Consider the following 22,940-nt stretch of genomic DNA (forward strand, 5'->3'; position numbering starts at 1 on the left):
AAGCTTGCCGGACACTACTGCCAGACCATACTTCTATAATAAACTGGTTCCCCTGCGGCTATGCGGAGAGCTCTGAAAAACAAAATTGCCGACACTGCTTCCACAGCTGCTTGGACCTAGGATGAGCTCCTGATTGGCATTGACCTTCCTAAATAAATTATTATCAATATGCTGTGAAATTGAGTGTTGCGTTTCAACTTTAATATACTGAATATGCTACTGCATTGAAATTTCTGGTGCTTCATGTTTACAACAAATGTGCTGTGTAATAAAATGAAATTAAATTATGTTAATTGTGTTAACTATTGTTTTCCTTAACAATACTTGGTATGTGGTGAAATTACTATGCCTTTAGGCTTAACCGTACAAAACAAATCTCTGTGTAAAAAGTTACAAAATTTATATACAAACTATTGAAAAAAAGTGCAGTTCCAGCAAACATATAAAAATAATAAAGTGACAAGTTTCTATTAAAATTCACAAAACTTTCTCTTAAAATATGAAATTCTAAACTAAATACAAATATTACATGTGATCCCAAGTGGCAAAATTGTGTTCTCTTTTTTTATGTTATAAAATACAACATTTTTATTTTTAATTGAAATTAAAATGTTAAATGTGAAACCAAACTAAATACTAGTGTCAAAACTTCAAAATAGTATCCAAATTGACTAAAAATGCAACATGTGCTTTGACATCTGTCAAGTCAGCAAATTTTTATAACCTCAAAATGTGTCATACAAAATTCACTCGTTTTCAGAAAAATTACATGTAATTGTGCACAAAATTCAATAGAAATGTAGGCAAATGCCCAAATTATGGTATGCAATACCTAAAACATCTTTGCAATGTAACAAAATACTCTACAAAAGGTGAGTTAAACAAAATGATTTTCTGGTGCATAAAAATAAGTCTAGGCTTTTCCTCCAGCAAGTAATTATTTAGAAACATGAAAATCCTTGGGCGCCATTGTAACACGGCTGTTTTGAAAGGGGGTAAAATAATAAATGAAAAGCTCCGGCTTGTGGAAAATGGAAACAGCCATGTTAACAAAATATAATTAAATCAAAATTAAATTAAATAGACTAAACGGAAACCTTGCTGCAGGAAAGCCAGGAGGAGAAACAATTAAACAAATTTATATCTAACAAACTTTATTAATCTAATCATTTACTGTTAAATGCTCAGTGGTAAAGCTGGGTCGCTTCACAGGTTCTAGTTATAAGGGTTTACACCCATTAATTAAAAACTAAAAACTAAATTTCGAAATACCTAAGTTTTATGCACCAGAACTTTCAAAACTTCAAACTGAATAAAATTAAATTATAATTAACCATTTTAAATTTGTAGTTGGTGGCGAATGCCACTCAAAAGTTATGCAACAGACCGACCTCAAAAACTGCTGCTGGAACTGCAGCAGCGGGGAGCGTACTCGCCTTTCCCCGGGAAGCTGGCCGCTAACCTGGTTGGAGCCGGCCGCTGCAGATGGCGTGGTACAGATCCCACAGCCTCATTTTACAACTTCTAAACATCTTCAAATGAATTTCAAAAGAATTCGAAAGCTCTTCCAAAAAATTCACAAGCTCCCGGCTCCTGTAAACCGAGAAATGGATACATTAGCCGACGCCTTAATGGCCGCTAAAGAAAATATGAAACAATTGGAAATTTAGCTCACCGCACTGGAAGCTGTTAGGACTTCTGGCGGAGCACTCCCAACCCTCGAGCAGGAGTCAACTCTGTAAAGAACCAAAAACCTGGTTAAGGACGAACCCACAACGTTTCGCGCCATTGTGGAGTTGATCACACCTAAATTTCATTTGTACTTACTCAGTGGAGCACACCGAAGGACTCGAGCTGCTTCCAGCATTTCGACCAACATGGCGAATGTGTGGTCTCACCACAAATAGTACTCATGCGAGCGTGCGTCCCCGGAGGGGTCCACACATCAAAAGTGCATGTCATCTCAAAATGACCTCCTCATATGTTGAGTACAAAAGGCCAAAACAAAAGTAGGGTGCCAATCCCTTGAAGACACAAATCCTACGAAAATTCTGACTGATTTATTTAACAATTCACTCCTGAGCCTAAGAAATATATTTTATCAATAAATCTAATAAAGTTTCATTTCAGAGCCCCCTTTTTGGAGTCTGTAATTCCTATGTTTTATTTAACATCTAAATTCTCTCTCACCTAAAAAAACATATCTAAATCATACAAAGTTTTCCTGGAGTGACAACCTAAATATCTCAAGTTTTAATTATTTTTACTCGTATGACAACCCCGACAACAGATAAGCATAAAGAGGTGCATCTGAATGCAACAGATTATGCAAATAAGTGCAACCAATCAAGTTAGTTTGGGATATTGTTAAAATCATCGAAATAAGAAAAGGAATTCAACCCAAAAATATTAATTTAAAATTTAACCCCTTACCGCATACGAAGCCATATATGGCGGATAAATATTTAACTCTATTGACAGCTATTAAAGTTCAAATTTCAACAAATATTTTTTAGTATATGCAGTAAGGGGTTAAGAAAATGTCTACGTTACAATGCAGTTGCAATTAATTCCGCCATTGGACGCTTTGACGCACGCTAGGTTAGAGATGAATTTGGTTATTACGTGACTGCAGTTCACTGGGTGGAATAATAATCATGGACGTGATTGATGTAAGTATGTGTGACAAAGACGTTGTGGCTGGGTACCTATGTACTATGTAATATATTCAATTATAACTCCAATGCATTTGATCCCTGCTGGAGACAAATCTATTACAGTAATAACGATGACGCTATTATACTTCGACAATATGTATAAGGCTTACTCGAAACTAAGCGTGTAAAAAAATCTGAAATACAGGTCGGATGCGCTGTTACTCGATCTAGCCTAGAGCTTGATACATACCTACAGCGCTGATAGAAGTGCCAAAAACGGGCATGTTTACAATAATTACTTACCTACTTAGAAACACGTGAATGTGTGGGGAGGGAGGGTCATAACCTTCGTCACTTCCACTCCCCTTTGTCAGTAGAAAAAAAATATATGTAACTCTAATCTGTAATCTAACCTAACCTTTAAATATAAAACACACACCTACAAATGTAAAAAATAATTTATATAAAGTACTTATTTAAATATAAACAAAATACACACGATGGTTGACTGATAGAGAATGCCTTTAGGCATTAAGTCCGCCAAAGTTATATTTGTTATATTGTGCAATAAAGTTTAAAATAAATAAATATTTCCTTGATATAGGTAGGTACTATTTCAAATGGAAAATACAAAATGGTTTTTAGGGTTCCGTACCCAAAGGGTAAAACGGGACCCTATTACTAAGACTCCGCTGTCCGTCCGTCCGTCCGTCTGTCACCAGGCTGTACCGTGAATATAGCCAACTTTGCCACCAGGGGAAACTTTGCCCAAAACGACAATTTTAATCAAATTCGTTAATGTAGAAAAATTTAAAATACTTATGGCCACCCTGCTATATTTAGCAGAAAATAGGTTAAATTTGTGACAAACGTATTAGTTGGAAAAAATATTTGCGAGTTTCGAGGGATGAGTTCTACTAAGCGGTGGTGGCCGAGTGGATATGACGTGCGACTTTCAATCCGGAGGTCACGGTTTCAAATCCTTGCTCGTGCTAATGAGTTTTTCGGAACTTATTATTAAGGTAAATAGGTGAAACGGAACGCAAGCGAGCAACAGCAATTTCCGCTCCGTAATAATTAATCTTTTAATTGACTTTTCAAAATTTGAATTTGATTTGATTGAAGTTTCAAATGACTTTTTTCTGTAATACACAAGTGAATTATAGTGTTAAACAATAATATGTGTTGATAATTAGACTAATATAAGCCTCCAAAAGTAATCGAGTGATGTGCATTAACGTCATAAGCGCCCGGCAAAATCACGCCGCTTATGCCCTTTATTGTCGCGGCATCGCGACAGCGCAGCGCCGTTCTGTGCTTTGGTTTTGGCAATAATAAAACATTAATTACTGTGAGTAAGAGTGCTCTGTTTAATAAATGACTATGAGTGACACCTCAACAAATAATAACTCGGAGTCCACTCCCGGACAACATAGCTCAGGTGGGTCAATTTCTGAACACGATTTTTTTTCTGTCCGTGATGAAAATCGCGGGTTAGCATCAGATAATACTTACCATTTTTTTTTTACATAAAGAAGTCACACTTTCACACCGAGTTCCATATGAATTCACTGATTAATTGGTTTTTATAGTACACTTAAAAATACCAAAAGGCTCAAATTACTACTCCCGTGCCCTGTCCGGAATCTACTTTTGAGCATAATGAAAAATCCTACGAAAAATTCTACATTAGTATCACTAATTTAGTGTCAAATACTTAAACTAGATGATATTTACTATCACTGAGCATATACACTATTAAATTCATTGTGGTAAATAACTCGTGATCGAAGTTTAAATTTTGTCCGAGCGCGCGAGTACAATTTCGTCGGCAAAACTCAAAGGGCTCTGACAGCCAACGTCTGTATTTGAACCGCCTCGTGTCCTGCCTCACCTGTACTGGCAGTATTCGGCTGTCTCTTAAAGCAAGCGGATGTACGTCAATCCGCGGCGTGTTCGAGCAAATCGCGTAAGTATTTCGGAATCCGGGTGGGCGACAATTTTTTTCTAATTTCGATGCCCCTTATAATTTTTATTTCCCACATAGCTTTTCAATAACAATTGTCATATATAGGAGCCCTTTATGTATCTTTATGTAAGCGATAACATAACAGTTTGGTCAAACACGATTTAAATTTTTGGCGAATTTTTTTATTACGAATTCTAATTTCCGTGCCCTAATTCCCATGGAATATTTACCTAAAACAGCTGATTAAGTGGCACGGGAATTAGAAAGTATTACATATATTGTCAACAAATCTTTTATTGGGGGCGCTGTAAGTTAATTGGCAATGTTTATGTCATATTACTATTACATATAATATATATTCAATGCCAATATATATATATATATATATGCCAATATTGGCATTGAATATATATTATATGTAATAATAATATGACGTATATCTTTCTATTTTACATTTAAGGAAATTCACAAAAATCTGTGAAGGTTTTTTTAGTATAAGTACTAAGTATAGTACTTACTTACATGGTGGACCCGAATAACCCGGGCAATTTTAATACGTAAGGTAAGGTGGGTAAGACGACACTGGGGTAAGACTATCACTTGTATGGAATCCTCGTACTGTTAGTGGGGCAAGTCCCACCTTACCTTATTCATTGATCATATTATAACATTAAAATATTATATAAACATAAAACTATTTTTGGAATTATTACATATTATAATTAGGGCTTGCAAATATTCGAAACTTTCAGGTATTCGAATATTCGACTTTTTCTGACGACATATTCGAATATTCGAATAATTATTCGAATATTATAAAAAATAAGAAAAAGAACGAGAAATCGGTTTATTATCGTTTTATTCAAAAGCTTATTTCACATATTGCTAAAACTAATGATATTTTGCAGAAATCCACTTAATTGACTAGATTTTATCATCCTACTATGAGATGCCCACATTTATAAAAACAAGTAAAACGCCAAAATAAGACGTATTCAATATTTCTAGATAAAACTTTTATTATAAATGCGCCGTTGAGTGAAATAATATAACTTTAATCATCTAAACCAAACCTAGGTATGTAAGAAATTTTTTTTAGTAGGTAATTATTTTCTGATTTAAATTAACTTGTAGTCACTCAGAGGCCTTAATTAATGGTCGGCTTAATTATATAATATTGGAATATTTAAGGGAAAAAGTTAGTTGACTACTGGATTATTTGTCAGCTAAAGGTGCATAGTTAGATTACCTAGTTGGGCACTTGGGCAGGTTTGGTATGATCAAATTTGAGAATTGCGATAAGTGCGGGCAAGGTTTAGTCTTAATAAACAGAATGACCCTTTAACTTAAAACTTATGCACCGTAAAAATAACATACTTTTTGATTTCGTTTTCTTTCAAATTGAGTTAGGTTTCACTGTATTCACGAATTCTATCGAGAGGAATACAGTAAAAATATTATTTCCTTCGTATTTGGGTACCTACCATTACTCATTCACTGTAAATACCCGGAAAACACACAGAAACTGTAACTGCAGCGGATTAAATAGATTTTTTATAGTAATAAAAAATATTCGAATATTCGAAACCTGAGCGGCCGAATATTCGAATATCAAAACAGGCCGAATATTCGACAAATTCGAATATTCGAATATTCGAATTGCAAGCCCTAGATATGACTTGCCTTAAGTGACGTCCGTGATGTCCGAAAACAAAAAGTCGTATGGGACTGTTAACTTCCTATTATGATATGACTTGCCTTAAGTGACGTCCGTGATGTCCGAAAACAAAAAAAAAAAAAAAAAAAAAAATAAAGCGTTTATTCACAAGCTTACTTACATTTAGATACAATACATTCTTCTGCCAAACCACATAGCGGTTTGTTGGCAGACGAGGCTCCTATTATAATTAGCTTAATATGCAAGTACTAGGTAGTTTATTTATATGTAACTTAAACTTATCTACTTAACCCTTTACCGCATGCGTAGCCCAATGGCAATTTCAATTTAGAAAACTATTGATAGCTATTAAGGTTCATTTTTAAACAAATACTTTTTATTTATGGTATGAAGTTAAGGGGTCAACTCTATGGTCGTATGTGACTGTTAACTTCCTATTATGATATGACTTGCCTTAAGTGACGTCCGTGATGTTCGAAAACAAAAAGTCGTATGTGACTGTTAACTTCCTATTATGATATGACTTGCCTTAAGTGACGTCCGTGATGTCCGAAAACAAAAAGTCGTATGTGACTGTTAACTTCCTATTATTAAATTAAAATAAAAAAAATTAAAATTTCTTTATTAAAGACAACATATGGTCCATACATTTGTTAGTTATTGCTTATAATTGATGTTAGTAACAACAGTAACCTAATAAAATATTTAATAATTTATAAACAAAAGTGACTTTGTCCGCTGACCCATTGCCCATAACAGAGGACAATCTAGCTTATTAGCTATCATGTTTAGAATGCTGTTGGTACTCCCGCGCACTCTGTCAAGCAGTGAGGCCGTTTTCTTGCGCCACACGGCATTGAAACCGTCTGTGCGCGCCTCGACGAACATGGACGATGCGCTGCAGAAACGCGGCAGTCTCAACAGCATCCTAAACGCATTATTGTATTGAATGCGCAAGGCATTGTAAGCTCGCTGAGTATATCTAACCCACAGACTTAACGTGTACAATGATGTACAATAAGCCTTAAATAGAGTGATTTTGACTTCATCTGTACACCGAGCAAATCTGCGGGCTAGCATGTTATTCGCTCTAACTGACAATGCCCTGCGCTCCCTCTCCATATCTAAATCATCCTTCAAGTCTTCGGTCAGCAAATGTCCCAAATATTTGAACTGTGTCACTCTTTCGAGTGGAACACTATTAAGGATGATAGGTGGTATAAAGAAAGGACATTTACTTCCCGCCTTAAAGACCATGATCTTTGTTTTACTTACATTGTAAGTCAAACCATGCGCTGTCGCGTACGCCTCACACACCTTGATTAGCTGACGCAATGCACTGACTGAGGGGGCCAGCAGCACCATGTCATCTGCGTAACTTAGGTTATTGACGCAGACACCGTCAACAAAACAGCCGACTTGAGTGCTACTGAGCTCCTCAATCAGTGCATTCATGTATAAACTGAAGAGTAAAGGCGAGCTCAACCCCCCTTGCCTTACTCCGCAGTCCATCCCACATGGGTCCGACAGCTCTCCTGCCCATCTCACTCGATTTTCCTGGTGTAAGTACCAGTACTTAAATAGTGAAATTTACTCCGGTGGTAGCCCTATTCCTTCCAGTTTACGCCAAAGTATGTCATACGAAATCGTGTCGAAAGCTTTCGAAAGATCCATAAAACAAGCATAAATTGGCGTATCCCGGTCGGTGTAATACCTGACAGTGTGCTTCAAACTAAGAATGGCAGCTTCCGTAGATAGCCCCGGTACGAAACCGAACTGAGCATCATGGAGCTTCACATACCTTTTTAAATGCGAGTTGAGCACACTGTCAAGTACCTTTGCTATTATCGTGGCCAAGGAGATAGGTCTGTAGTTAGACTTATCCGATACATCTCCCGACTTGCACTTGATAATAGGCACCACCAAAGTTTTGATCATGTCCGGGGGCAAGTATGAGTGACCGAGAAAAATGTTATAGAGCATGGCAAGTACGCGCGGTAGGTGAAAGCCGGCATTTCGCAGGTGCTCGATGGAGAGGCCATCATGGCCTGGTGACTTGCCTTTTGACATTTTACCTATCGCTAACTTGACATCCTTTGCGAGAACCAAAGTTGTTGCCTTTCCGATGTCCTCTCCATCCAGCAACCTGCGGGGGGGGTCCTAAGGAAGACGTAACTTTAAAATGGTCATGGAACATGTTGGCCACTTCCTTCGGGTTAGAAATCCCGTCGATACTAACGGGAGTGCCAGGCTTAGCGTTCAACTTGTTGGTGCACTTCCAAAAGTTCTTAAAGTCAGATTTAGCATGATGTGTCGCTATTAAATCCATTTTAATCTGGTCTTGGTGGTTTTGACACCACTTTAACCTGCCTTTAAAAACCTTACGAGACTCGATCATACTATTATACACCGGACCACTACTTGGTTTGCCCCAGCATACCCATGTGTTGAAGTGTAACCTGGCACTCGCGTGAGCCTCGCTTACATACCTGTTCCAGCCAACCACGGGCCGCTTACGATCTTTACGCTTCGCAATCCCGCGAGTGCGACTTGCGGCTTGACACAAAACACTTACGATGCTAAAATATAATTTATCTATAATGGCCCTATGGTTATGATCATTACAATGGTGACCACAACATTGCATTAATTCTAATGGAAAATCAATATACTTTAGGCTGTCGTCGCATAATTTCTGATAAGCACTGATCTGATCCGCATTTCGTTCACCCCACCTAATTTTATCAGGCGTTAACGATGCTAAAATCTTTTTTACTGGTGTTAGATTAAACTCGCATTTAACAATTAGTGGGAAGTGATCAGACCAGTATTTGACATATGTGTCAACAATACATTGCTTTGCAGCACTCGTCACAACACAATGGTCCAGCCACCGCTTACACCCGTGAGCCTCGCTAATGAACGTAAAACGTCTCTGACGATAAACCTAGTTTCTCCACATCGATACACAGCCAATCCTGGTCCATTGAGAATTGATATAATTCACTGTAAAATCTAGTATTTGGATGCGCATTAAAGTCCCCGAGTATAAAGGCAGATTCGACGTCATGTTCCTCAATTATAGCGTTAACTAAACCTAAACAATCGGTCAGTTCCGTTATGTTATCAGCACAGTCTGTAGGCATGTATACGCTGAACACTAGTATTGACCGGTCACTTACTGTAATACGCACCGCCGCTATACGCGGATTAGCACAGTTAATCACGGAAACGCACTGAAATACCGATTTGCGCCAGAGGATCGCAACTCCGCCGAACGGTCTGCCTCTTAACATTCCCGCACCAGTGTCCATCGCCGACGTTCCCGTGCTGCCGAAGTCCTCATGAATACTCCCCAGGAACGGCAAATCTACTTCCATCAGCCAAGTCTCCTGCAGAGCAATTACGTCGGCAAACTTACATAATTGCGTTATGCCTTCCGCCGAACGCTTAATATTTTTGCAATTATACGTAATAAAATATTATGATATGACTTGCCTTAAGTGACGTCCGTGATGTCTGAAAACAAAAAGTCGTATGTGACTGTTAACTTCCTATTATGATACCATTCACGATAGAATTTGAATAGCGAATGTTCTTTGACATTTAGAATATCGAATGTTCTAGATAAATATAAAGAATAATGACAAAAGACTACGAACTCTAAGTTCTAGAAAAAAAGTAGAATTTTAGTAACGTTCTAAAGATAAAGATATTAAACTGGCCAAGTGCGACTTGGACTCGCGTTCCAAGGGTTCCGTACATTACACAATTTTGAACAATGTATTTTTTTAAGTGAAACCTGAGTGAAATATCTTTATAAAACCCGTAGGGGTTGATCGAAAACTAATCAAATACGACTGGGGTGGTAATTTTTTGCCTATTTTCTAGAATGACTTCTAAACTATTTATTCTAAAATTATAAAAAAAAATATATTTAAAATTTTCACAATAAGCTCTTTCATTTGATATGTAACACGATATAGTTTAATTTTCGCACTAACCCCCCAAAAGTGGCCTCCATGTTTAAAATTCATTTGTTTACGTTACATGTCCGTCTTTGTGGCACAAACTTACATGTGTGTACCAAATTTCAACTTACCTAATTGGTCCAGTGGTTTCCGAGAGAATAGGCTGTGACAGACGGACAGACAAACAGACGCACGAGTGATCCTATAAGGGTTCCGTTTTTTCCTTTTGAGGTAAAAACGGAACGAAACCCTAAAAATAGTTTATTCAAGTAGGCATATTACAATGCGCTTATGAACGTCAAATAAAGCTACACCGGCTCCAACCCTACACCTCTGCCTCGAGAAGATTTAAATCCCCCTCTCAATTGGAGGAGGGTATCTAGACCGCGGCGGGCCAGGCGCAAATTTCGTCAGTCATCGCCTCCCGGGGGAAAACTCGTATAGTGGTTAACGGCCATATATGATGAATCCTCGTCTGGCAAACTATCGTCTGGCAAAGTATCAAACGGAAGGCGATGACTGAAAAATGATTTTTTTTACATGTTCATGTGCACAGCTGACGGTGATTCCACCGCGATACAACCGGCTGACGATTTTTTTTTATTAACAATAGCACCTAAACTATCATCTGACAAAGTATGAAACGGGAGGCGATGACTAAAAAAAAAAATTTTTTTTACATGTTCAGGTGTACAGCTGACGGTGATTCCACCGCGATACAACCGGCTGACGTTCGTGGCTCGCGGTCTAATCCCAATATGGGACCGGCAACTCAAACTCGCGGGACACATCTTTTGTTGATTGTTGATTGATCAGTATAGAATATTAATATAATTAACTATGCACATCGTATGTACAGCCTGGCAAAAAAGATTAGAACTTTAAAAAGTGGCAACACTGTAGTGTCAACACTAAGATTTTTTTTATTTTCCTCATAGTTGATGTGAAAAGCAGTATGTGCCACACGGTATCAAAATTATTTCGTCTTGGGCGTTAACACTTGAATCCCTCATTACGCTCAGGATTCTACTTTAGAATCCCTCACTACGTTCGGGATTCTATTGTAGAATCCATCGTGTTCCGTTTTTTCCTTTCGAGGTACGGAACCCTAAAAATGTCTAATCGAAACCGCTACTTCTTTAGGCGCTGATCTACAATGACTCCGTCATTTTGTAACTTTTCCAATAACTGAATAGGTAGGTACAATAGTACTGGTCAAAAGTTTAATAGTACGTTGCTTCTGGAAAATAATATATGGAAAACTTGGCATAATTAATAGAAGACTTTTTTCAATTGGGATATGTACGTCATGGACCGAAGTTATTTTTCATCACCCCTCCCCAACCCTCCCCCCTCTGCGTCACCCCCTACACCCCCGCAATATATTTGTATATTACACGAGTATTTTTTTAATTTGAAGTTTATGAAAGTTAAATTTTTATGACTTCCTCGCTCAATTTAGAACCGAGAACTCCTAAGTTCTGTAAACAATACAGCAAGAGCTTTCGTTTGGAACCAAATATATGTATGTGCGTTGTTAAATGACATCAGCATAGCACGTGTGATCTTAGCATATCATATAATTTAAAATCTAGTTCAAAATTGTAGTTAATGTTCTCAAAAATGCCTTTTTTGTGTCAGGAACTCTTTGTTACCATGTGTCGAGGCGAGCATATTTTTTTTATCCCATTTGTAACAAAATGATATGCTAGTGTGTGAACTTAGCATAGGTATATCATTTTGTGAAATCCCATAGTCTTGGTTTTCACGGTAAAAACGCCAGAACTATTGCTAACAAGTATCAGGAACTCTAGAACTATGGTGCATGCTAATAGAACTCCAATAAAAACGTGATCTGCTAGACTTTGATATGCCAACTTCACAGACATCCCCGCAAAGGGCCCGAAACGCGGTTTTTCTAAATTTTTAAGAAAACCGTTCAAGATAAGGTATAGAAAAAGTGTGTAGGAACGAAGTGAACCTTAGTAAACTTGCTAGACACACTATAGTGCTATCACTTATAATTTTTGTGAAATCTGTCACCATATATACAATTTTTTTAGAATTTACGTTTTTTTCTTTTGTAAGATAACTTTTCTCAAAATATACTAACGATATCGCCAAATTTTGTTTAATTTAAATAAATAGATAATGTGTTCTTTAAAATAGTGTATTATTTAATTCCTTAGGTAGGAACATATTTTACGAAACAGATCCAAATGCGACGAGCATATTAAACTATATTCAGACCAACCAAACTCGCGCCCAGAAAGAGCACCTTAAAGATCTGAGAGAGATTAGAGCGACGCCAGGACAGCGGAGAAGCAAATTTGTCATAAAATAAAATTTATAAAATGTAGCCCATGAATCATAGAAGAGGATCCAGAAAACTCTAAACACCCCCAAACACCACAAAAGACGTAGACACAAAGATTATTTAGTACCAATTGATAGATTGTTATGATGAATTGAGGATATAAGTATAAGCAAGTTATCTTTGAACATATGTATTCTCAACGTAAAAAATTTCCTAAATAAATGCAAATTGGATTAATTAAACCAAAAATTTTTTTTATTAAAATGTTAGAAAAATCTTGAATCACAATGTTAATAACAATATAGACACAGCTGAAGTTAATTAATAATAATAATAAATAATGTCCCAATGCCTGCTGCGACCGGTTCATGGGTGTTTATTGTTGCGCGTTTAGTAGATTTATTTACATGCTTATAAATAGGTACTAACTATAAAGCTACTTACATAAATTGTAATAACATGCTTCCATTAGCTTTAGACAGCATGGCATATCATACATACACAATTATTTGACATATTTGACACTAGCTGACCCGGTGAACTTCGTTTCACCTAGGTACATGTATGCATTTGTTTTTTTTTTTTTTGCACGTTAAATACGGATTATACAATCATTGTATTACAGGCATTATATCAACAAATACGTACCTAATTTTTTTTCGGTTAGTATCTGTTGTATCGGTTCACTATTATATGACTTGTACGAAACAGGCAACATTTATACTAAAATATGTCAATGTCTTGCATTCAAATAAGCTTGTGGAATATAACGCGAAGTTTTCAAATTATCATTACACACATCTTTGATTCCGAAATAATCATCAATTTCGAATTCTGCACTCCCTGAAACCTATAAAACGACACCCATGACGACTTTCATGACAAAGTGCACGGCAGACATCTTGGATTCCAAAATAGTCATTTTTTCGAAACAGGGGGGTACTCCCTAAAACCTATAAAACGACACCCATGACAACTTTCATGACAAAGTGCTCGGCAGACATCTTGGATTCCAAAATAGTCATTATTTTTGAAACCGGCACTCCCTAAAACCTACAAAACGACACCCGTGATGACTTTTATGACAAAGTGCACGGCAGACATCTTGGATTCCAAAACAGTCATCATTATCGAATTCTGCAGTCCCTAAAACCTATAAAACGACATCCATGATGACTTTTATGTCAAAGTGCACGACAGACATCTTGGATTCCAAAACAGTCATCATTTTCGAATTCTGCACTCCCTAAAACCTATAAAACGACATTCATGACGACTTTTATGTCAAAGTGCACGGCAGACATCTTGGATTCCAAAAGAGTCATTATTTTCGAAACCGGCACTCCCTAAAACCTATAAAACTACACCCATGACGACTTTTATGACAAAGTGCACGGCAGACATCTCGGATTACAAAATAGTCATTGTTTTCGAAACCGGCACTCTCTTAAACCTATAAAACGACAACCATGATGACTTTTATGACAAAGTCCACGGCAGACATCTTGGATTCCAAAACAGTCATCATTTTCGAAACCGGCACTCCCTAAAACCTATAAAACGACAGCCATGATGACTTTTATATCAAACTGCACGTCAGACATATTTGGATTCCAAAATAGTCATCATTTTCGAATTCTGCACTCCCTAAAATAAAACGACATCCATGACGACTTTTATGATCAAGTGCACGGTAGACATCTCGGATTCCAAAATAGTCATTATTTACAAAACCGGCACTCCCTGAAACCTATAAAACGACATCCATGACGACTTTTATGACAAAGTGCACGGTCGACATCTTGGATTCTAAAACAGTTATCATTTTCGAAACCGGCAATCCCTAAAACCTATAAAACGACACCCATGATGACTTTTATGACAAAGTGTTTGTCTGCCATCTTTTTTTTTACGTACAAAAATGACCCCCTGTCAACTTTCAATCGAGATTTAATGGATTAATATTCAGTTTTATTCAATTTCAATCGTATGTTAGGTCGACTAATATAATCGCGAATAATTTAACCGACGATTAAATTTGACGATTAACTTTTTTATTCGATTAATTAGTGGAATAAAAAGTTATTCGATTAATACTCATTAGGGTGGTTCACGTTTGTATGGGAAAAATTCAAACTCTAGCTAGAAGAAGCAGCACGTTCTCATTTTGTTACACTTATTATGCTGATAAAATACACCAAGTTTCGTAATTTTATCTCAACTACAAGGGGGTGCTCATTTGCTCAACCACTTTGAAATTTTTCAAAGTTGTATGAAATCCAAAAAAATCAAGTTATTATTTTGTAGATTTTTATGTAAGTAGTAGTTTTCACATTATTTCAAAGTATGATTTAAAAGTTATTATGTAAAAAAAAAAACATTTTTATTTCTATTTTTTATGATTTTTTTAGGTGATATTCAAAAAATCTTACTTTTGAAAAATTATAAAAAATAGAATTAAAAATGTTTTTCTACTTCAAAACTTATAAATCACATGTACAAAACAGATACTTAAATAAAAGTCTGAATAATAAATATGTACTTCTTTTTTTTGGGTTTCATAAAACAGACAAAAATTTCAAAGTGGGTTGAGCACCCCCTTGTAGTGAGATAAAATTACGAAACTTGGTGTATTTTATCAGCATTATAAGTGTAACAAAATAAGGTGGTGCCCCGTCGGAAAATAAAATAAAAAATTTTTTGAACCACCCTAATACTCATCTGTGGTCAAGTCTGTCGTTTCGATTCATATGACATTTCCGTAAGTTGATGAAAATCGACTAAAAAAAAACGTTACAATTAAAACAAAAACCAAATGACAATAAAATGAAATTCGATGTGAAAAAAAGGTTATTTAATAATACAAACAAATAAAACAAAGTTGCAAAAATCGGCATTAAAATCGATTCGAGTATTTCGTTTATAATCGCTATATTTGACAAACGTGATGTAACCTTATGATTAGCCTCATCACTACCTATATATAGTGCATGCATAAATATAAATATGTCAATCCGTTGTCATTACTGTCACTATTTTACAATTTTAAAATCTCAAATACGGCGTAATCCTAATATTGTGGATATATCTTGTCGGTTCGAAACCCTTTTTTAAATACGTTCTTTAATTTGAGGTAAGAATTTACCGTATCGACGGGATGAACATCAAATGTTTGACAGGTAAGATGCCTAGGAACATTTTGTATGGGAATGATTTTTCTTTCATTATTTTGTTTTCGTCAATTTTTTCAATGGTTTTAACAGTTATTCTGCTATTCTGGGCCGAGACTAATCCAACAATTCAAAAACCATGAAAATCGGTCCAGCCGTTCTCGGGTTATGGGTGCTGGAACAAACACGACTTTGTTTTATATATATAGATTAATGGCAACCTTGTAGTACGAAATTACTGTACGAGTAGGTAAATGTTATTATTTATTTATTATTATTTCTTTATTTATTTTTCATCTTAAGTTAGGTTGTTTATAACACGAATGTATAAGTAAAATACAAAATCATATAAAAAACAATAAAAATTATAATTTGTTTATTTATTATTTTGGATTTCACGGGCCTATAAATCTCGGTCTTTTGATAGGCTTGCGTGGGGATATAGATCCAACACGTAGAGGCCCCTTGGAGAGCTTTAATGTCATGTAGAACGCCTGCTGGAACCCGTAGAACGCCTGCTGGAACCCGTTCACAGGCGCAACAATAAACACTCATGAACCGGTCGCAGCAGGCATTGGGACATTATTTATTATTATTATTAATTAACTTCAGCTGTGTCTATATTGTTATTAACATTGTGATTCAAGATTTTTCTAACATTTTAATAAAAAAATTTTTTGGTTTAATTAATCCAATTTGCATTTATTTAGGATATTTCTTACGTTGAGAATACATATGTTCAAAGATAACTTGCTTATACTTATATCCTCAATTCATCATAACAATCTATCAATTGGTACTAAATAATCTTTGTGTCTACGTCTTTTGTGGTGTTCGGGGGTGTTTAGAGTTTTCTGGGTCCTCTTCTATGATTCTTGGGCTACATTTATAAATTTTATTGACAAATTTGCTTCTCCGCTGTCCTGGCGTCGCTCTAATCTCTCTCAGATCTTTAAGGTGCTCTTTCTGGGCGCGAGTTTGGTTGGTCTGAATATAGTTTAATATGCTCGTCGCATTTGGATCTGTTTCGTAAAATATGTTTCACCGTTTCCGTTGCTTCAAAAGACACGTTTACGGGTTACGGGACGTTTACGGGATTTTTGTCTGCGGCATATTTTCCAAGTCTGGACACTTTCAGGGGCTCTGGACCACCCTTTTCCTCATAATTTTTTGTAATGATCTTTGCCACTTGTTCCCTGTCCATTCTGTATCGTTCTGCACCAGTGTTCCCAGTAGCTTCATTCATGCCCATTATGATTTAAAAAAAATCTCTAACGCAGCGGTCCCTAACTTCGGCCACGATTTCTTCACACGACAATGACCTCGCTGTTGAGGGAGTAGGGACGATTTTCAGGTTACATAAGGTTTTTAGCTCCGAGATGTCATTTTTATTTTTATTTTTCTCGTGGCTCAAGTCTTGGTTCCCTTTTTTGTTAACTCTTCTTTCAACGCTAAGATATCGGATCGCATACATGACAACTGATTGCTTATTGTTTTGGTAAATTCACTGAACATCTTGGATTGGGCTTTGGTGAATTCAGCCATAAACACTGGGAAAATCTGCCAATTGGTTTGTAATTTCATTGTCCGGTTGCTTTCTTTTTCGATGAACACGATTTAAGTCCAGTTTTTATTACCTGAGTCAATTTCACCAAACGAGCATTTTTGTCTAATTCCCATGGAATTTTGAAATACCAACATTACACATAAATATTTATGCTGATAATTTGATAAAAAATATAATAAACATTCATTTTCTTATGGGATAAAAATATTCATAAAACTATAAAAGTTATTTCAATTTAAAATTTTGGTTAGGGCACGGGAATTAGTGTGTCCATGGGAATTAGATTTTACTAGGACGGAAATTAGAACATGGCACGGGAATTGTTTTCTTAACTTATTTTGGTAGTTAAAACTCTTATTTATGTATATTTTAATCTACAATAATATACTGCAACCATACTGAAGTGGCATCGAACATATTTACCTTCTTTAATTTTAGTTTCGGACGACAAATCTACGAAAGTATGATACACTAAAAACTACGTATCTGACTAATCATTTCCTTTATTTTAATGGCAACTAATCTCTCTTTCTTAGTAAAATGTACATATTCCAAAACAATACTTTGAGTAGTTTCGTAAACTTGTCCGCCTTACATACAAAACTATTCATTAAAAAGTGTCATTATGTATCTGCATGTAGATAGGTACAAGGTGTATGATCTGGTATATGGCCGTATAGGAAATGATACTAAGAAATAAATAGGGGCACAGTGAGAAGAAGTTATTGTGTGAGTTAATCTGAAGAAATCGAATATGCTGCCTTCATAAATTCATAACACAAAAAATTGTTAGAACACATATGAGGTAAGGTGGGGTAAGACTATCACTTGTATGGAATCCTCATACTGTTAGTCCCGATCAAAATAAACTAAGTTAGTCTTACCCCGCCTTACTTTACACATAGGTATACGGGGTGTCCCTGCCCTCCGGGAAAATCTTCAAATTGGTTAAGTAATTTCTCAAAAATATCATAATCTTCCTAAAAAAAAACTTCAAAAAAAAAATACCCCCTGGCACTGACTAAAATAACCGACTTAGTTTCACATTACATCTCAAAACTTTTTTGTAGTAGAAGAACTGCGTTGCGAGACTTGCATCTTTTTACATGTAATGTTTTTGATAGGATCCCATCTCTTTTTGTAGGCTGTCCTTCTTTTCGGGTAATCATACCCATACCATACTGATACTATGTATACACATATCATAACTACACACATCTTTATTCATACTCAAATCGTACATCGTAGTGTACCTTTACTTTCCCTACTAATTGTAAGAACTAAAAGGTAACGTTGTTATCGCATATATTTCTATAGGCTACAAACTTATTTATGCAGTTATTAGATCTTTAGAACGTGACTAATATTGCAGTATTATTAGATTTTTATTGGTTTAAAAGGTAAAACCTAATTAAGTTTCAAATTTGGAACTTGTGGGTATGCTAGAAGTACCTTAGAATAATGATGATTGTGAGTGATTGTGTCAGTGACAAAACTAAGGGATTTTAAAGTGTATTAATTCTTAGACTACATGTTCAAATTAAATGTTATTTAGATAGAATGTTATTGAGATTTGATGGTACGGCCGTGCCACTTTGTTTTGCTCGACTTGGCGGCGGCACTGCCGTGCCCCCAGATCCTTTGTCCCTTCCCGGGCCTCAAACTATCTCCATGCCAAATATGTATCATCAAGATGATATTGGTTCAGCGGTTTAAGCGTGACGAGATAACAGACAGACAGACAGAGATACTTTCGCATTTATAATATAGTAAGAAGGATATATTTATTTTTCTTGTACCTATTAGAAAAGCTAATTTATAACAACTAATCTATTAAACGAGCAATTCTTGTATATATTTTGGGGATCTCGGAAACGGCTCTAACGATTTCGATGAAATTTGATCATATATGAGGGTTTTCTGGGGTGAAAAATCAATCTAGCTAGGTGTTATCTCTGGGAAAACGCGCATTTTTGAGTTTTTAGGTAGGTATATGTTTTCCGAGCAAAGCTCGGTCTTCCAGATATTTAAACTTTATACGGCTTACGCTGTCAGCTGACAAATTTACAAAAAATAAATTTGATTCATTTTGTTTCATGTAACCTTAGGTACAGGTATTATAATTAGGGCTTGCAATTCGAATATTCGAATATTCGAATTTGTCGAATATTCGGCCTGTTTTGATATTCGAATATTCGGCCGCTCAGGTTTCGAATATTCGAATATTTTTTATTACTATAAAAAATCTATTTAATCCGCTGCAGTTACAGTTTCTGTGTGTTTTCCGGGTATTTACAGTGAATGAGTAATGGTAGGTACCCAAATACGAAGGAAATAATATTTTTACTGTATTCCTCTCGATAGACTTCGTGAATACAGTGAAACCTAACTCAATTTGAAAGAAAACGAAATCAAAAAGTATGTTATTTTTACGGTGCATAAGTTTTAAGTTAAAGGGTCAGTCTGTTTATTAAGACTAAACCTTGCCCGCACTTATCGCAATTCTCAAATTTGATCATACCAAACCTGCCCAGTGCCCAACTAGGTAATCTAACTATGCACCTTTAGCTGACAAATAATCCAGTAGTCAACTAACTTTTTCCCTTAAATATTCCAATATTATATAATTAAGCCGACCATTAATTAAGGCCTCTGAGTGACTACAAGTTAATTTAAATCAGAAAATAATTACCTACTAAAAAAAATATCTTACATACCTAGGTTTGGTTTAGATGATTAAAGTTATATTATTACACTCAACGGCGCATTTATAATAAAAGTTTTATCTAGAAATATTGAATACGTCTTATTTTGGCGTTTTACTTGTTTTTATAAATGTGGGCATCTCATAGTAGGATGATAAAATCTAGTCAATTAAGTGGATTTCTGCAAAATATCATTAGTTTTAGCAATATGTGAAATAAGCTTTTGAATAAAACGATAATAAACCGATTTCTCGTTCTTTTTCTTATTTTTTATAATATTCGAATAATTATTCGAATATTCGAATATGTCGTCAGAAAAAGTCGAATATTCGAATATGTCGTCAGAAAAAGTCGAATATTCGAATACCTGAAAGTTTCGAATATTTGCAAGCCCTACTTCAACCCTTTCGACAGTCTTACACAATCTTAACTTAACAAACACTAGCCTTCGTACTCAATGTACTGGTTCAAGCGCCATAGCGAGAATGCCTCTTCCACTCCATGGTAAGTTACATTTATCCTTTTTCATCATTCGAATTGGCGGGTAGGAGAGAAGCGTCATTTTCGCGACTACCGACAGATTAATTAACAAATATTCGGGTAAACACAAATCACATTTTTAATCACTACCCACTGAATGCCATAAGTTTATAACATAACTCACACAAAATAACTATAATTTATTCTTGAAATCTTATGAAATATCACATTTGTCTAAATTGTTTTCACGTTTTGCTTGTTTTTCTTTTTGTAAACGTAAACTTAACTATGGTCGCCGTTTCGCGAAGAGATCGCTGTTTTGCGATAAGTCCGCCCGTTGTTACCGACACCGTTAGACTCCAATAACTTATTTGTAACTTTTTATTTATTATGTAATGTGCAATAAAGTATTGTAATACATATTACGAGTCCGCAGCAAGCTCGGTTCTCCATACAAACGTAGTTACGCTCTCATTTTAAAACGGCTAGCTAGATTGCTTTTAAACTTTGTACTTACAATAGGATAAGGTATATCTATTTACGCCTGTCATTACTCATTAGTTTCTGTAGCGACAGATACCATAGTTAAAAAAATACAGCGTATTTGTATTTCATACAAAACTTGTTTTTGCTCTATTTCGTTTGTTTTATAAGCTGGAGCTACATACTTATATTATAAACTATGACAGGTAATTACAGGCATAGATAGAGGTATACCTCATGTTATTATATGTGCAAAGTTTCATTTCAATCCAACAGGTAGTTTTAAAACGAGAACGAAACTCCGTTTGTAATATGGGAAGGTGGAATACGGCCGAACTTGCTGGGGAACTTTATTCATTTTATGTCTAAGTTGAGGTTTTTTACAATATAAGTATAAAAGTAAAATATAAAACACATAACAAACAACACAAAATATAACATTATAAAAGAACCTAAGTAACCTACTCGTATTATTATTTCCTTTATTTATCATTTTTCTCAGGTCAGGGTTTTTAACTTTTTACAATTATGCAATAAAAGTAAAATATACAAACACGTACCTGCAAAACAACACAAAAAATATATAAACACATTATAATTATTATTTATTATGTCTTTCCTATCACGGCATAATGGTGTTCCGGACCTTTGGGAGGCCTGCGTGGAGCCGAAGCCAACACGTAGATCCCTTTTGACACTTTAATGAAATGTAAGGGGTTCACCGAGAGGATGCTGCCCCTACCCGTGTCATGGGACGCACGCAGAGGCAGCACCCGCCACCAGGGTGTAAGGACTATTGAGAGTTGATGGAATCTAAAATGAACTTGGTTTAAGGTTATTGGGTGAAGGCGATGGACTATTAAGTAATGAGCTACGGGATATTAAATGTACTTTCCATTGATATCAATATTAATTAGATACTTGCAAATTAGCTAGAGTAACTTAAGTCCGATTTGTGATACCGAAAGGTGTGATATCAATGGCGAATGAATGAGAATTGTAAGGGTGAAATGCAATGGAATCGTGGAGGTAACGGCACCACTCTTCAGCCTGGCAACATCGAGTTTCTCGAAGCCTAGAAGCACCACTACAAGGATCAGAAGTCAAGCTGAGGTCTAATAATAATGCATACGACACAGTTCTACAGATACTGGTCCGATTTAGCGTCCACCACCCGCCTATAGTACACTATATACTGTGTTGATCGTTATGTGGCCTCGCCTATCCGCATAGTGGCCGGTTTAGACACAAATTCCATTCAATTTCACCCTACAATTCTCATTCATTCGCCATTGGGCTTACTAACGAATGGACCAAAAACGTTTCCCAAAGTATCACATCCCAAACTATTTTACCCAAATAATTATTTCCCAAAAAAATATTTGGCAAAACAACTTATCGCAATTTTTCAGTTAGCAATACTCTTTTTTGGCAAGTTATGTTTATGTTTAAAAAGCGGTGGTGGCCGAGTGGATATGACGCCCGACTTTCAATCCGGAGGTCGCGGGTTCAAATCCTGGCTCGTACCAATGAGTTTTTCGGAACTTATGTACGAAATATAATTTGATATTTACCACTAGCTTTTCGGTGAAGGAAAAACATCGTGAGGAAACCTGCATACATCTGCGAAGAAATTCAAAGGTGTATGTGAAGTCCCCAATCCGCATTGGGCTAGCGTGGGGACTATAGCCCAAGCCCTCTCGCGCATGAGAGGAGGCCTGTGCCCAGCAGTGGGACGTATATAGGCTGAATTATTATTATTATTATATGTTTAATAAATAATTACTTGGTCAAGTTTCTTTTTACCAAGTATTATTATTTAGTCAAATGTATCATTAGGCATAACTAACATGTCCCAAAATATTGCATGGCATACGATTTACATCCCAATAGAGCGATCGAGTTTACGCAGTTCCAAACGTAAACGTCAAGCGTCAACACTA

This window comes from Cydia splendana, unplaced genomic scaffold, assembly GCF_910591565.1.
Source record: "Cydia splendana unplaced genomic scaffold, ilCydSple1.2 scaffold_48_ctg1, whole genome shotgun sequence".
Taxonomy (NCBI): Eukaryota; Metazoa; Arthropoda; class Insecta; order Lepidoptera; family Tortricidae; genus Cydia; species Cydia splendana.